Here is an 18,050-nt window from a genome sequence, read left to right as displayed (position 1 = left end):
CGGATGAGAGATAAAAGGAAAAGGAAAATTACAGGTTAACAAGCTCACTGAAGGGAGGTTTACAGAAGTCTTATTTGAAAAAATCTACTTTCTCCGTGAAGTAGGCAGTAATTTAATCTGCTGCAAATTTAAGGAGAATTGGGAAAAGAAGGTGTCAGAATTGAGGAGAAGGGAGAAAGTATAAAACAGTTGTGGAGGGCTAGAGTTTGAGCTGTTGAGGAAACTGGTAAGCACAGACCAGTGGAGGTTTGTAACCACAAATTTATATTGACACCAATTTGATCAGATTGTGGCTTTTCTACTCACAGGACTAGAAAGCTGAGTGCAAATAAGGCAAAGGCAGACAGTGGGCTCATCTAGTGTTGGGGTTTTGCCCCTGACAGATACATTCTAAGGACAAGGGACAGGAGAGTATAATGTGCTTCAGGTTCATCTATTCTGTGGCATGTATCAGTAGCTTGTTTCCTTTTGTTATTATGAATATTATTCCATTGTATGTATATACTATAGTTTGTTTATCCATTCATCAGTTAACAGACATTTGTATTGTTTCTACTTTTGAACTATTACAAATAATGCCGCTATGAACATCTGCATGCAAGCCTTTCCTTGGATAGGTCCATAGGAGTGGAACTGTTAGGACATCTGGAAAATATATGTTTAAATTTTTAAGAATCCATGAAATTGTTTTCCAGAATGGCTATACCACGTTTCATTCCCACCAGTAATTAATTCCCTCATCTTACCAGGATTTTCACTTTAGGCACAGTGAGTCCTTTTGACCTACAAATTCAAATGGTTTTCCAGTGAGTAAAAAAAAATTTTAATTTTAACTTATTTTCCATTGATATTGTCGGTCTTTTGGATTATAGCCATTCTAGAGGGTGATATCTCATTGTGGTTTTAATTTGTACTTCTCTAATTACAATTTAACAGGTGTTTTGGGACATTTCCCTATACTCTTTGCTTTGCTGGGATGGCTCCATTTTTAATTCAGTTCCTTTTTCTAATATCTCATCAATTAACTCTTGTCTCAAAATCTCATGTTTTCTTTAACTCATAGTTAGTATAGGTACATTCTGTTTCTTGCTAAAAATTGTTCTCAAAAGTATTTTTTTCTCTATCCCTTTCTATTTTCTTTGTTTATCTCTTATAATCATTTCATAATTTCTGTCAGGTTCCATCTGTTTTGTTTTGCTTTATTTTCATCCTTGAATGAGGACAACTTTAACCTGAACTGTTCTTTACCCTAAAATGGTCTTGTTAATTTCTCCCTGAGTCCCTTCCCTGGACACCATTAAATTCCTCTTAAATTCCAAAATGAAGGAAAGTTCCATAATCTAGTAGCCTGAGGAAGAGATCTAGGACTGCGGGGAGTCTCAGCAGTTATCTTTTGGTAATCATGTCTTTGTTGAGTAGCCACAGCCACCTGTCCGTATTTGACTCTCTACTCCTTGTACTCATTCTTCCTCACATTACTGCCCATCATTTTTGGGGTGACCATCTTATTAGTGAGAAGTCATGCCAAGCAAAGGCCTGATACCTGCTGTCTTCCTATTTGGTATGACAATAGTACTCTTTGAGCCCCATCAGAGCCGCTTCCAAATGTTACTGATCTATAGTGAAAAAAGGAGCTCCACGTGGCATGGTCCTCACTAGAGATATAAAATTTATTCATTTTATAAAATTTATTCATTTTATAAAATTTATAAATTTATAAAATTTATTCATCTTACCAGGATTGTCACTTTAGGCGCAGAGAGTCCTGCAAACTCAGGTGGTTTTCCAGTACGTAAAAAATTCTTAAAGCAACTTATTTTTCATTTGTTCTGATCTCTTTCTATGGCATTTATTCATATTTTAATACCTGCTCTATTTTCCAGTCCTCTGATTTTTCTGTCTTCTTCACATTTCCATATCCTTTTCTCTATATTCCAAAAAAGCATTTCAAAATTGTCTTCTGCATATCTTATGTAATTTCCTAAAATCTCTTTTGCCTTGTGTGTTCCTAATTCTGATTTTAAATCTGAGATTATGTTTTTAATTTAATTAAACTCTAAGCCAGGTCTTTATTTCTGTATGCCTTTCAAGAAGCTCTTTGTTCATGTGAATAGGCTGTCTCATTATATTGTCCTTCACCTTTCATCATAAACTTGATGAAACACTACAAATTTAGTTAATCCCATAAACAGATGCTATCAAAATACTTTATAAATCCCATAGCAAATATTTTTCAAAAAGTTTGTGCTTCCTCTGAATTTATAACATCTTTGTTTTACCTTCCTATTTTTTTTGAAGAATCCCATATTAGTTTTCCTTTATCTGCTCACACTGGAATTAGAAGAGGTCTGCCAAGGCCTAGGTTTTCCCTCACTGCCTACCTGGCTGTTGTTGGAATTTCTTCGAGCTTAAGTATGAATTCTGTTTTACATAGCTTTACGTAACAGTTCTGTGAATGAATGGCAGCCGTAGCAAGGAAACTTCATGTGCCTTTTCTTCCTTGTGTTTGCTTACACATCTGTGACAGAGGCCAGCTTTCTTTTAAAAGCTTTATGCTTAGCCTGGCCTCTGAGCCAATTACCTGGTTTGGCCCTCAAAGGCCTCCTTTCTGGACCTTTTGCTGGATGCAAAAGCCCTGCCGTGCTGCCAGCCTTGTGCTTGATTTAGCTATTGCATGGATTCTGGGCTTGCTTTCAAGTGTTGTTGCTCCAGGACAGCAAAAGGGATTCTAGGTGGTTTGTTTCCTTTCTATATCCCAACTCACCCATCCCTCCCCCCCAAAAAATGGCATATAAGTGAATTTCTACCAGTTGCTACTGTCTTAGAAAGTATAGTGGTGAATCAGCCTTTAGTTTTCCATCGTTAACCCTTTTTTAACTCCCCAAAGCTGGAACAATTTGTTTCCTCTAAATTTATTCAGTCCCTTAAACTGTATTGATGGTTACTTATCCCACTCCACCAACCATAGACTCTCAGGACACCTTTCATGTAATATCATCAACACTGACACACACATACAACACACACATGCACACACTCATAATATACACATAGTTGTATACCATTCCATTAAAGTCAAGAACATGGTAAGCTAATACTATCAAAATTAATTATCATTGTTCTGGAAATTCAATGCAATTAGGCAGGAAAACAAAATCAGCAGTATAAGTATTTGCAAAAATGAAGTCAAAATATTATTTGTTTGTGATAGGTCTACCTGACAAATGCAAGAAAAGCAATGGTAAACTACAGGAACTGATAAAAGAGTTAATTAAGATCACAATTTATTGTTAACTGGAAAACATTAAAACACTTGATGAATATTTTGACTTTTTTTGATCATTTGAAATAGGGTCCATGCATGTGTGCATGTGTGTGTATGCACACGCATGTGTAGGATGAGACCATCAAAATGTCAACAATGGTTATCTCTTTGGGTGGTAAGATTTCAAATGCTTGTTTTTTTCCTTATCTATATTTTCCAAATTTTCTATAGTGAATGTGAATTGTTTTTATAATAAAAAGGTAAGTTTTTAAAATGATGAAATGACATAATGAATGCTAAGGTGCCCAGCTATATTAGTCACTCCTTTCCTAGGAATCTCCTTAGTGAGTATTTAGGAATAGGTTAAGAAATCCATTCTTGAAATCATAATTCATATAAAAATGATTATGTTTTATGATAGCGCCTTTAACAAAGCACATCTGAAGAATACATCCAGCCAAACATAAATACAACCTGAAAAACGAAAACAAGAGCAAAGAACTAAAATCCTTTACAAAGACCCTGTAGATTGGTATATAATGAAATTCAGGTTTCATTAACAGAAAACGATTTCAATGCAAAATGTGTATATTAATGTCAAGTTGGGATGAAGTGCAAATAAGACCAGCAGCTCTGGAGAGTATCTCTTCTGTCTTCCAGATTCCCTTTCTCACTTGTCCCTGAATAGCTTGGGAAAACGCCACACATTTCAACACATATTTATGAAGATAAATGGCAAAATAACTTTCCAAGGGTCATTCAGTTATTTTCCAGAAGTTAATACTAGGACAGACACCACCTGGTAGAAAGTGCTCCAAATAAATATGCCAACTTTAAGTTTGCAGTTATTCATCAGCCTATACCAAGTGCTCTAAGTATTTATACACACTTTAACTAATTTAATTTTATAGCATCCTAAGAGGTAAATAACTTTTTCCCAGGTTAGATATGAGGACACTTAATGCTCTTTAAAGTGAAGGGTTTTCCTCAAAGTGAAGAGCAGGGTGGGCAATGCTGTCAGTGGTGGGTGTCTTTGCTGAACAAGGCCCAAGAGCTATGCTAGATGCCACAGACACAGTGCTTTTTACAAGTACAAGCCCTACTTTTACCTTTGTGATGCTTACAGACTAGCTGGAAAAAATAAGCATTAGGTAGACAATCTCCTTACAATTTATTTTAAACAGTGAAAGGGACTGTAACAGAAAAGCATAAGTGAAGAGGAGTTGTCCATGTGAAGAGTGTGGGTAAGTTCATTCTAGGTAGATAGCACAGCAGATTTGAAAGCTCTGAGATAGAAAAAAGCCAGATAATCCAACAAAATGAACAAAAGCCAGGGGTGTGAGTGGATGGTGATCAAGAGCAGATAGTGGTAACAGATGAGGCGGGAGAGGTAGGAAGGGCCAGATGGAACTTGTAAGGCATGTTAAGGATTATTTTTATCTTTATCCAAGGAGCAAAGTGGGCTTAAATAATGAAGTGGCGCAACACCATTTCTTTTTTTAAAAGACAGTACTGCCTACACTGTGGTAAAAGATTAGAGGGAAGCAACAGTGAATGTGGTGTCATGGATAACTCATGTGTGCTTTACTTTACTTTCCTTCTCAGTTAACAAGTCCCCCAAATTCCTTCAAGTTATTTCCCCTGTGACATTCTTTGCCTTGGAGTTTGAATGGGATTTATCTCCCCTTAACTCTTAGTGTAAGCCTCCAATCAACAAAATCCATCCCTTTGACTATGGTGATTGATTCAGGGAAGGACATGTGACCCATGAGTTGGAGGGGAGGGGGTTAAAGACTACTAGGAAAGAAGTTTTGTCACTCTTCTATGAGAGCTACTGGGGGAAATGTTTTCCCTTCCCAAAGATCATGAACAAAGAAGCATGAGGACCTAGGACCTCCCGACAGCCCCCTTATTTGACAGGGTGATCCCGTTTGAGCAGGGAGATAACACAGTGGAAGGTAGAAAGGAGAAATGGAAAGAAACCAGGATTTGGGTGACCTTATTGACATTCTCAATCAAGGCTTGCCCAAAGCCAGGCCTAACTCTGGCCTTTTTCAATTATATAAGGCAATGAAATTCCTTTATTGTTTAGGCTGTTTTCTATTACGTGCTACCAAAAGATTCTTTACGGAGTTATCTCTAAGGTGGTTGTATTCCAGGATAGAGATACCATTAGCAGGGGCTAGAGTTGTAGCAGTAAACGTGGGTAAATGTGACAAATTTGAGATTTATTTAAGAGATACACTCAATAGAATTTGGTAATGAGAGGTTTGAGAGAGAAAGAGGTATCAAGGATGATTGCTAGTTTTCTGGGTGGTGAACAGTGGTGGTATTTCCTGAATTCAGGACCACTGAAAAAGGAGCAGGCTTTGGCTTGGGTTCGGGGATAAGGGAGATAAGCAGAGTTTTGTACACATTGAATGTGAAAATCCTATGAGCTATCCAAGTGGAAACGCATAGGCAGCTAGACATGCAAGGCACATAAAAAAGAAGTAATAAAATAATACTACATAAGTTTTTTCTACTTCCATTTCTCACTCTCCTTCAAACAGACATAAAAGAGCAAGTCTATATAATCTCCTGCAGTCAGCCTATTCTCAGCCTCTGAAATAACAGGAGTGACAAGAATAAAGAGAGCAAGATATTCTTTGTTTTATCAAAAGAGGCAAAGGAGAGTCTTTCCCATTTTGTAGAAAATGATAGAAATGCTAAGGAAAGTGGGAATTGGGTGTGAGCCATAACTCTTCAGTGGACAGATTAGGATCTTTACTAACCTGAGAACGTTAGTAAATTGATGTTTCAGAATAGATTCAGCTAGTAACAATGTGAAGAAGTCTTTCTAGTCCATTAAAATATTTTGATGTATGTGAGGTCTGAACATGGCAAGGCAGGGGTAAAAATGTGCTGATGAGCCTTGCTTGTTGAAGAAATGGCCTTTGTGAATCCTAGGGAAGTAGATGCTATATACAGTGGGGTGGTGGGGGGAGATTAAACACCACAAACTGACAGCCACAGAGCCATTGGTGTCTATGGTTTCTTTTGTTTTTCTTTTTTTGTATCTGAATCCAAGATATTTTGATGTGGGCAGTAGAAAGGAATGTACTTGAGTTTCCTTGTGATACAATCTTCAAAGCAGCATTTCTGGACCCTGGGCTTTCTCCCTAATAATGCAATTGATTTAAGGAATTAAATAATATTCAAGGAAACTTCTTTCTGTGGTGATAAAATATTTGATGGGAATAAAATGTTTTGGCAATCTTAACTGTAAGAAGGAAGGCAAATTCCCTGTGAAAGAGGAAAAGATATCCATATGAAGAGAACAGTTTGAAACTAAAAACAATAGGGATGAGATTGCAATGGAAAAGGATATGAAAGGAGCAAAGAGCAACTGAGGAATTAAGATCAGCTTTGGAGGCAGAGCAGAATCGATACTTCAGAAAACAGAATCAATGATGCAGAAGACAAACTTGAAATTTTTCAACAAATGTAGAGGGGGAAAAAGCAAAGATAGAAAATTGAAAATATGAGCACATGAGGAAGGCAAGCCAAAGAAACTGACTAATGTAAGGAAAAGGGAATGATTTCAATGGATTTCTAGGGGCTTACAGAATCAATAAAGGCTGGAAATCCAGGTTTGGAAACAGACAGGACCAAGAGAACTTCAGAGGGTAAAGATGCAAGAAGTTTGGTCTACCTGTGGACAGAAGAGGCTCTAGGGCACAGCCGACAAGGGACCACCGCCCATTGGTTCTATGCCACTTGCTCAAGTTGCAAAGTCCCAGGAGAGAGCATCCAATTGTCCAAGCTTGGAAACATGATTTAAGAATAAAGCAAAAAAAAAAAAAAAAAAAAAGAATAAAGCAATATTTCCCAAATCTTTAAATAAGTTCCACTACACTATAAGTTCCTTAAGGTTCAAGACCAAATAATATATAAAATATGTACAATATGCAAGTCCCATCATGCTTAAAACATTGGGTTTTGCTTTTAAGGGAGCTACTCAATAAATGCTTGTTGAATGAATGACTAAATGAAAATCTAAACCATGTGGACACTAAATAGACTATACTTACATAGAGTATCTTTTCAGAAAAATTAATGACACAACACTAAAACTAATTCCTTCAACATTGTCTCCATTCAATTACTCACAAATTCCCATTGCTTTCATTTCTAAGAGACCCCTCAGTTCTACCCCTTTCCATTCTCACTTCCACGATCTTAGTTCAGGCCCTTAGCCTCACTCACCTTAACTACAGCAATGGATCTAATAACTGATCCTCAGCTAGGCCTCCACATAGCAACCAAAGTAATACATTTAAATTTTGTAAAAATGATTTTATCTGTTTCTGCTTAAAGTATTTCAATGACTCATATTACCTCCTTGAACATACCCCCACTTCCTGGCATGGCCACACAACATATCTCACACACACACACACACACACACACACACACACAGAGGTACAACTTTTTAGCTTCCATTGGCAACTCTTAAAAATTCTCTCCCTTCTCATGCTCTGATCCCTTTGCTTGAACTGTACCTCCTATTTTCAAAGATTATTCTTAGCCTACCATCTACCTGCAAAAGACTCACAGATCCTCTACGACCCGACTGCCTTGAGGGTTATGCTTTATGGGTCTGTATTCCTCTGGAATTCTGTGAGCTCTTTGAGAGTGGTAACTGTGTCTAATTCACTTTTGGATTCTCCTTCATAACTATCACAGTTCCTGGCACATAACAAGCCCTTTGTAGAAGATTTTTAATGTGTTAATTAGCTGATGCAGGCACAGAGTTATTTTATGAGTGTTTCTATGACTTTTCCCAGAGTGTGAGCAAGCTATGACACTACTAAAATCTCCCATCACTGAGGTTTCAATATCCATAGGATAGATCTTCAAACAGAAAAAACTACATCTGACACAGAGTTTTCTTTTCTCAATGTTCTGGATTTACCTGTCATACATACACAAAACTGATTTGGACCCAGTTGTATAAGACAGTTTGAGTGTTATTCTAAATACAGTGACTTCATGAAACAACTACAGACTAATGATTGAAGATAATGAATAACTCACTGGCAAATGACAAAAGAAAGAGAGAAATTGGATTTTACTTATCTCCGATGTTGAGATCCATTTCATAGGGTTTGTAACTGGAAGTGACAGATACGCTCTTAAAGACACTCATGCATCATTATCAGACTCTCTGAGTAACAATTTCTTAAAAGGAGGAGGTGGTGCTTGGTCTCAATACAAAAGAAAATACAATGGTAGATTTACATCTTTGAACAAAACCTATCATTCAAAAAAAAAGATGTATTGGGGATAGCTTTAGATTTGGAATGGAACTCCAGAATTCCTGCTTTGACCCTTATTGGTTGTTTGGCTGCAAAATAAACTTTCTGAGCTTCAGAGCCATCTACTTTATCTACCACACAGGATTATTATGAGAATTAAATAAGTAACAAAGACTAATGTGTTTTATAAACCATAAAGAGATTATAAAATTTAAAGGGATGACCAAAAAATACCCATTGGCAAAGTAAGCAAATAGGAATTTAAGTTCAAAAGTGTCAGGATGATCAACTTTTAATGCAGGCTCAAAGTTCTCAGCAGAGTTTAAGAGTTTAAAACTTGGTATGACAAAGATCGAGGAGCTTATATGAGTGTTTATTTCCCTTTTGAGTCACTGTTTACCAGTAGCTCACCAAGTTCCATTTTGTCACATCAGCATAGGTGGCGGGGACAGTCACTGCCAGGCCTCCTTTTCTCATAGGCAGTACAGCACAGTGGTGAGGAGCATGGGCTCTGGAATCAGATTACCTGTGCTGGGCTCCCAGCTATTACTGTGCAAACCTCGGCAAGCTTCTTCCCCTCGCCAAGTCTTAAGTCTCCTCATCTATTAACATGGCAGTCATCCTCTCTATTAGTTTCCTATTGCTGCTGTAATGAATTACTACAAACTTAATGGCTTAAAACAACACAAATTTATTATATTACAATTCTGGAAGTCAGAAGTCTGAAGTGGGTCTCACCGAGCTAAAATCAAGAGGTAGGCAGGGTTAGATCCTCTGGAGATGTAGGGGAGAATCAATTTCCTTGCCTTTGTCAGCTTCTAGAAGCTCCTTGCATTCCCTTGGCTCATGGCTCCCCTCCCCACATCTTCAAAGCCAGTAGCATAATCTCTCTCTGACCCTGCTTCTGTCTTCACATATTTCTCTCTGACCACAGCAGGGAAAGGTTTTATCTTTTTAAGGACCTATGTGATTATGTTGGGCCTTCCCAGATAATCCAGGATGATCTCCTCATCTCAAGGTCCTTCATCTAATCACTTCTGCAAAGTCCCTTTGACCGTGTAAGGTACCATATTCACAGGCTCCAGAGATTAGGACATGGACATTTTGGGGGGCCACTTTTCAGCCTACCACAGTCATCCTCAGAGGGTTACAGTAAAGACTAGACAAGTTAGCATATGTAAGGTATTTAGAACAGTGTCTGGCATATAGAAAACACTATATTATATGTGTTAGCTATTGTTGTTGTGACTATTACTGTTATTATTATTATCATTATCACAATGTTCAGTCCCTTCAAGGCAGTTAGCTAACAGAGGGAATAATAGTACCTCACAGAGTTTTGTTAAGGATTAAATAAGTTAATACATGTAAAGCAATTTGGACAATGCCTGACATACAGTATGCACTCAGTAAATATTAACTATTATTATTATATCTGTATCAAACACACTCTTTAAAAATACATATATATTTTGGGGGACTTCCCTGGTGGTTCAGTGGGTAAGGCTCCACGCTCCCAACGCAGGAGGCCCAGGTTCCATCCCTGGTTGGGGAAAGATCCTGCATGCATGCCTCACTAAGAAGGCCGCATGCTGCAACTAAAAGATTCTGCATGCCACAACGAAGATCTCTCGTGCCGCAACTAAGAGCTGGCACAGCCAAATTAAATAAACAAATAAATAAAATTTTTTTAATACATATATATTTTTAACAAAAAGAAAAAAGTCAATTATTTGTTAACCTGGTTCTTTTACTAAGTAATGTATCATAAACAACTCCATACCTCTAAATCTTTTCCTACAACATGATTCTTAATAGTATGGATGTACCTCATTTAACATATTCGAGGACATTTAGGAAAGTTCCAGACATGGATACTATAAAGTGTTGCAATGGGGCATGCTTGAACATATCTCTCATTATTTCCTTACGAAGAAGTGAAGTTGTTGGGATAAAAGGTATATTCACTTTTAAACCTTTTGGTACATTTTAAATCTCAGTACTTACATCACTCAGAGTTCTTTGCAATATTTAACATTTGGCTTATTATGAAAGGGGCCTAGGAGATTGTTTCTTAGCAAAGTAGAATAATTACCTCAAGTTAGGGTAATGTGCTCCTTAGCCACTCTGAACAGCAACATGATGTTGAAATGAAAGGTGACTTTCTGGTGGACAAGGGCTGGCGACCACACCAGCATCTCCAAGCCCAGGCTACTTGAGGTATCAGCGCTCTTCTGATATAACTAACTCCAGATATGAAAAGCATCATCTGGCCCTGAGTATCAGGAATCCTCAACCTCAAGCTGTGTTGAATTTGGGAAAGTCAGAGCAGCTGCACTGACACGCATTTCACAGACTTTCTCTCTTAATTTATTCCATTCATGGAGAATTCCTCTTGGCAAGGTGTTATGGCCTTTGTGTCAGCCATATCACTATTTTCCTAAAATAGTGAAAGGGCTGAAATGTCTCAGAGGCAGAAAAATTACCTAAAAAAGATTTCACTGGGAGGAACCTTGCCAGAGGGAGCTAATCACATTGAATCGCAGGTGAGGAAGCAACATGACATAGGTGTTTGACCCATTAGCTCAACGATTTATGCTTGCTGTTATTAAAGGGAGAGGCCTTAAAATGGATCATTAATGAATAAGTGTTTTAATATTTAGAGAAGGTGAAAATTGTGGATTCACAGAATCCCAAGATTACAGAGGTCTTCAAGGTCATCTATTCTAACCCGATGGTCAGCTGTTGCTTGAATTCCATTTACAATTGTCCTGACAAGTGATCATTAGCCTCTGTTTGGACATCTCCCATAGCAGAGAACTCATCACCTCCTGCAAGCCGCTCTCTCCTTAGGCCGCCTGTTATAACTACAAAGTTCATCCTTACTAAGATCCTGAAATCCATCAGCCTAAATAAGCAAACAAACAAATAAATAGATGTTTTTCAAACAAATAAATAAATAGATGTTTTTCAAGCATTGACAAGTGATATGGAGTGTTGAAAACATTATATCAAAAAAATAAACAACCTGATTAAAAAATGGGCAGAAGACCTGATTCGACATTTTTCCAGAGATAAACAGATGGCAAACAGGTACATGAAAAGATACTCAATATTGCTAATCACCAGAGAAATGCAAATCAAAACCACAATGAGATCATCTCATACCTGTCAGAATGGCTATCATCAAAAAGTCTACATATAACAAATGTTGGAGAGGATGTGGAGAAAAGGGAACCCTCCTACACTGTTGGTTGGAATGCAAATTGGTGCAGCCACTATGGAAAACAGTATGGAGAGTCCTCAAAAAACTAAAAATAGAACTACCATATGATCCAGCAATTCCACTGCTGGGTATATATTCAAAGAACATGAAAATACTAATTTGAAAAGATACATGCACCCCAATGTTCACAGCAGCACTGTTCACAAATAGCCAATATATGGAAGCAACCTAAGTGTCCATTAACACATAAATGGATAAAGAAGATGTGGTATATATGCACAATGGAATATTATTCAGCCATAAAAAGAATGAAATTCTGCCATTTACAACAACATGAATGGAACTTGAGGATATTACGTTTAGTGAAAAAAGTCAGACAGAGAAAAACAAATACTGTATGTTTTCACTTATACATGGAATCTAAAAAATAAAACAAATGAATGAATATAACACAACAGAAATAGACTCACAGCTATACAGAACAAACTAGTGGTTACCAGTGGGGAGAGGGAAGCAGGGAGGAGCAAGATAGGGGTAGGGAATTAAGGGTTACAAACTACTATGTATAAAATAAATAAGCTACAAGGATATACTGTATGGCACAGGGAATATAGCCAATATTTTATTATAACTTTAAATGGCTTATAATCTATAAAAATAATGAATCACTATGTTGTACACCCAAAAGTAATATAATATTGTAAATCAACTATACTTCAATTTTTAAAATTTATCTTTACAGCTAACTCCAGAGCCTTTTGTAGGGAGGGAGCTAACTTTGTTTAGAAAAATACTTTGATAAGCCATTCTGGATGACAAAGATGAGGTCCTGAGGGAAAGATGAGGCTCCTGAGAGCTTATAATGTAAGGAAAAAGCAAAACCAAACTGCTGTGCCTTAGAAATGAATGGAATGTTGAGCTGGGGTGAGTAGTGAAAGGTTGGAAATGGGATTGAAGAAGGGAGCGATGGAGCTGAACAACACAGCCAGATACTGGTTCCTGTGGGCAAGGCGGCCAGTTGGAAATTACCTGTGCCTGGAAGTCTTTTAAGAACAGTACTCCATCTTAAGTTCATTTCATTTCTATAATACAAAAGATAGATTGGCATAACACTTTTACAAAGTAATTTGGCAAATATATATCCAATTTGTTTTAGCCTGATAATCCCAATTCTTGATATCTACCCTGAAAAATTAAATCAAATGTGGAAACGCCAAAAATTGGAAACAACCTAGATCCTAAGACAGAGATTGCTAAATAAACTATGGTACAGCCCCTTGATGGAGTACTTCGCAACTATTATATGATTATAAGATACATATATAAGATATATATATATATCTCATATGATTATAAGATACATACAAGAAAATATATGACAAATGTTTTATGAAAAAAATAAGAAAAGTTATAACTCAGTCTTACCCTACTAAGTAAACAAATCAAATGACAAAGAAGTTCTATGCATAGAAAATACTTTAAAAGAAATACACCAGGGGAATTCCCTGGCAGTCCAATGGTTAGGACTCCGAGCTTTTACTGCTGAGGGCTTGGGTTCGATCCCTGGTTGGGGAGCTAAGATCCTGCAGGCCATGCAGCACGGACAAAAAAAAGAAAAAGAAATATACCAAAAATCTTAACAATAGTCATCTCTAAATGTAATTTTCTCCCTCCATTTTTCTAAGTTTTTGAAATTTTGCATAGCAAACATGTTTAACACTTAGATTGGGAAAATCTTTAAATAATCTATATTTTAAAATCAATTTTAAACCTCATTTAAAATTTCTTTATTGCTGTGGTTCTTCAGCAACTAGATGAGGGAAACAGCTTCATGGTTACAGAAAAGTGGCCACCTGTCCTTTCTTCTAGACCCAACTCTGACCTTGGTGAATTCAGGTCACCTTTCTGAGTGTCATCTGTGGGACAGGAATAAAGACACCTCCCTGACTCTTTCACAGGATTGTTGGGGGATACAATGCACTGGAGAATATGAAAGCCCTCCGAATTCTACCTCCATATAAAACCATAAAGAACTGTTACTGTTAGATTAGAATCTAGGGGTAGGCAATTCATTCTTCCACTTCCAATCCATTCTTCATTTGCAAATGGTCACTTAATACAATCCAAGAAAATATATTGTATATAGGTCACATTTCTACATAGCACATATTGGGATAAAATTCAGTATATTACTTTGGAAACAAAATACACAAAAGATCCTGAAACCAGTGGTAGTATAATTCTCTTTAACAGTGTGTATTCATGTGTGGTATGTGTGTGTATTTGAGTGTGAGTGTGTGTACATGTGCAATGAGTGTGGTGTGAGTTGTGTGTGTGAGTGTGGTATGACTGTTGTGTCCACATGTATGATGTGTGTAAGTATGTGTTTAGTTGAGTATGTGTACATTCAGGAGACCTTGGGAGCCAGAGAAGAATTTAGTATTGCTATTGCCTTATAAAGAGTTCTATTTTGTTTTGTTTTGTTTTGTTTTACCTGATTACCCATGATGAGTCTGGATATTAAACAAACTTTCAGGACAAAACTTACAGATCCAAGTTCTGGGAATGTGAGCCTATCACATAGTGAAGTACCTCTCAATTCTTACAGCTGTATCCTTTCCCACTCTGGCCTGTACCATTCAAATGAGATAAAGTTCCCAGCCTGGCCCATCTACCTGTAATTATCCAGGCCATGTCAGAGGCTGGACATTAGGGAGCCAAGAGAACATTTTCAAGTTATTTAGCCTCTCCTGACCCAAGTTCCAAGGCTAGTGGACTAAATGATCTCTAGTGCCCTTTCTTGATCTAACATTCTATGATTCTGTCACATGATGATAACAACAACAAATATAATGACAATTACACCTGAAATTTGTATAGTGGGCCAGTTCTCACTGCCTTTTTACTCACATTATCTCCTTGACCCACACAACATGTAAATAAACCAAGTATTATCATCTCCATTCTACAGATCCATTTTGGAGGTTACATGATTTGTTTTTCCAGGATAGCGGGACTCAGACTCATATCTTCTGACTTTGACTTCTAAATTCTTCCCTCCACAGAATAAGGTATAGCAAAACTCTTTTGCTGTTTATTCAGAGGAAACAAGGCATTTGTGCAATTACAGTAGTTCCAAAATTCAAATATAATTAATGCAACTTTTTCAGACTAGATTCAGATCTTTGGGGGTATAACAAAACACTTCAATTCTTCTGAAGCAAGCCGTGTCTCCTGCCCAGAAGAGAAGTTGGAAGGATTTCAAGGAGACTAGAATTTAGCACATATACCCTAATAGCTTATCCAAATACAGAGCATCATGGGCCTCATCCTTTCTACAGCTGCACAAGTCCTTGACATTCTCTTCAATTATGTGTTAGTGTTCCATCGTTGCTATATAAGAAATTATCACAAACTTAGTGGCTTAAAGCTACACAAACTTATTCTCTCACAGTTCTATAGGTCAGAAATCTGACATGGGTCTCACTGGACTGAAGTTAGGTGTTGGGAGGGCTGGTTCCTTCTAGAGTCTCTAGGGGAGAATCTGTTTCCTTGCCTTTTCTAGCTTCTAGAGACTGCTTGCATTCCTTGGCTTGTGGCCCCCTTTCTTCATCTTCAAATCCAGCAACGTAGCATGTTGCCAACCCTGCTTATGCTGTCACGTCTTTTTCTCTGACCACAAAAGGAAAAGGTTCCTTTTAAGGGTTCGAGTGATTAGATTAGACCCACCCAGATGACCCAGGATAACCTCCTCATCTCAAGGTCCTTAATCATATTTGCAAAGTCCTTTTTGCCATGAAAGGTAACATAGTCACAGGTTCCAAGGATGAGGATATCTTTGTAAGGTCATTATTCAGCCTACCACAATGATTATTTTTCACTGGTTCTATTAAAAATAATAGCTAAAATATATTGATGCTCCTTCTATATGTCAAATACCAATGTAGGAGCTTTATATACTTTACAACAAATTTGTATAAAAATACCACAAGGTTGGTACCACTATCACAGTTTTATAGACAGTGAAATTGAGACTCCTGGGCTAAATAATCCTACAAGGTCACCTAGCTAGTCAGAGGCAGAGCAGACCTCTAAACCACTGTAAAACAACTGGATGCAGCAGAAATAGCCACTTTTCAATGAAATCACTAATTCCCAGGCATAAAGCTGTCATGTAGCTAAGCTCAGCTGGAAGCCTACAAATATCTCTGCATGGGGGACATCCTCCCTATCCACAGACCCCGGTTTGCAGCCTGAGATTCCTCTGCTGCAGCATGTTCCATCCGGAGCAAAAGGGAAATCTAGAGATTAAGATGGCAAAAGCTTCCTAAGACAAAAATTCTTCTAAAACCTCTGCAGACTCTTGAGATTTCTGGTAACACATGGCAAGTGTGACAGGTTTCCTGAGCGTCTGCTAGTACTTGGCATCGTCACACTCCACAGTCAATTTCAAAATTGTCATTTTTGGCCCACTAAGGCTTTAAATAGCACCTCCTAACAGCCAGAACAGCTTTTGCAGCTTTCACTTTCTATTAAGAGTATGTCAGGGCTCACAAGCTATAGAAAATAAATGTCACAAAGTAAATGCTTTTATACATTTGGTTTGTTTAAATTGCTTTGAAGACATTGAGAATGAAGACACATGGTTCAAAATGAAGTCTTTCAGAAATAATGATGTCATATCTCAAAGCACCCAAAGTAGCTACTGCTACCCAAAACAAGATGCTGGGATAGCAATGCACATGTCACATTAATGTCAGGGCCAAAATGGGAGAGAATAAAAGAAAATAAAATTTCAAAACACTAACGTTTATTGAGCACCTTCTGTTTGCCAGGAGTTTTAGAGAACTAATCTCATTTAATCCATAAATTAGTTTTAAGTAACCCAATTTTACTGGTGAAGACACAGAGCCTTAGAGAGGTTTAGTAAAGGTCCAAGGTCACCCTGCTCAACAGCAGTGAGACAGGGGCTATCTGGCCAAGAAAAGAATCCACTTCACTATATACCCAACCAAAGAGACCAGGCTCGAGGGTATAAGGCGAGAGGCAGCCCTGGCTCCTTGGAAGGCAGCCTGACTAGGAAAATAATATTTATGTGCTTATAGGCTGTGTGGGAGACCAGAAGCATTAAAGCTGTAGATAAAGACAGGTAAGTGCAACTGATTTAGTTCCAGCCATACAATCTCAACTCACCTAACAGAAATGGTGATAGTAACACCTTGTGATTACGTGGCACCCTTCTCAGGGAAGCTCAGAGCTCTTTACTGTCACATTCACATTCTTCTTCCCATCAGCTCTAGAATGGAGGAGACAGCACAATCACCTTTCTTTTACAGAGGGAGAAGTTAATGCATTTGCCTAAGGTCATTCAGGGACACAGAGGCTTGGAGAAACCATAGCCCTGGAACTCTTTCCCAGACTGCTTACCCACTACTGGATCTGCAAAAACAAATTCAACACCCTGGGCTCAAAGACCCATGGGTGAAACATCCATTTAGTCAGCCTGGCCACGTTCTGTAAAATCACTGTCAAAATGGCCCATACTACTTAAAACATGTGACAGGAAGGGCCTCTGTATCCTTCATCCCTCCAGATATTCACTTCTGGTGGAGAGGGGATCTTTTTTTGGCTAAACAGCAGATTTGCATTACTGAAAAAAAAATCACTCTTGACCAGAGAAGGGTTTGTTTGTCAAAATTATGGTCTACCCCAAAGAACCTCAAATTCCTGAGCCAGGAAGAGCCTCAATCTTTTTCCAGGATGGAATTTAGAATTAGAGTTTCTAACCTTAACTACAAGGAGCACCAACTGAAGAAAGTATGACCCCAGGGGAGGACTTGGAGAAAGAAAAGGAAAAGCGAGAAAGACCCTGCTGAGAAGGGACCCTCGAGTGCAGCATCCACTGTACGGACCATCCCCCAGGTGAACCACACAGATGGTAAAGTGCTGTTTAGCACAAGCTCTGTACACCCTTGGTGTTTGCAATTGGCTGCTGGTGTGAGAGTGGTTTTTTTGAGGACTATGCTTATATGTTCTTCCAGATATCTCAGGGCTTAATAGCAAATATACACAAGATTCAGAATGTGTCTCCCAAAGCACAAATAAAGCAAAAAGAAGTCTATTGGTCTTAAGCAAAAGTATGCATCTTATTCCAATTACCAGAGTTAACCAAATGTTCTATTGCACCTACACAAAAGCCTTCACAATTAAAGATACTCCTCAAGGCACAAGGCTTAGCGTACAAGATTTGCAACGTCAA

At 37.9% G+C, this 18,050-nt stretch overlaps 1 long non-coding RNA gene across 3 annotated transcripts in view; it reads right to left on the bottom strand.

The window, feature by feature from the left end:
• Nucleotides 1-18,050, bottom strand: part of LOC309634304 — a 265,444-nt gene that overhangs the window by 88,658 nt on the left and 158,736 nt on the right. Inside the window, exon 3 of one of the 3 annotated variants that reach the window (XR_014247958.1) lies at nucleotides 1,723-17,085. The exons of the other annotated variants lie outside the window; for them this stretch is intronic. This is a non-coding gene — a long non-coding RNA (uncharacterized lncRNA). Of the gene's footprint in view, nucleotides 1-1,722; nucleotides 17,086-18,050 lie in introns of those variants that run through there. 3 annotated transcript variants of the gene reach the window in all.

This window comes from Balaenoptera borealis, assembly GCF_965194805.1.
Source record: "Balaenoptera borealis genome assembly, chromosome: 8".
Classification (NCBI taxonomy): domain Eukaryota; kingdom Metazoa; phylum Chordata; class Mammalia; order Artiodactyla; family Balaenopteridae; genus Balaenoptera; species Balaenoptera borealis.
The sequence above is the reverse complement of the archived record's forward strand: the minus strand, read 5'-3'. Positions and strand labels throughout refer to the sequence as shown.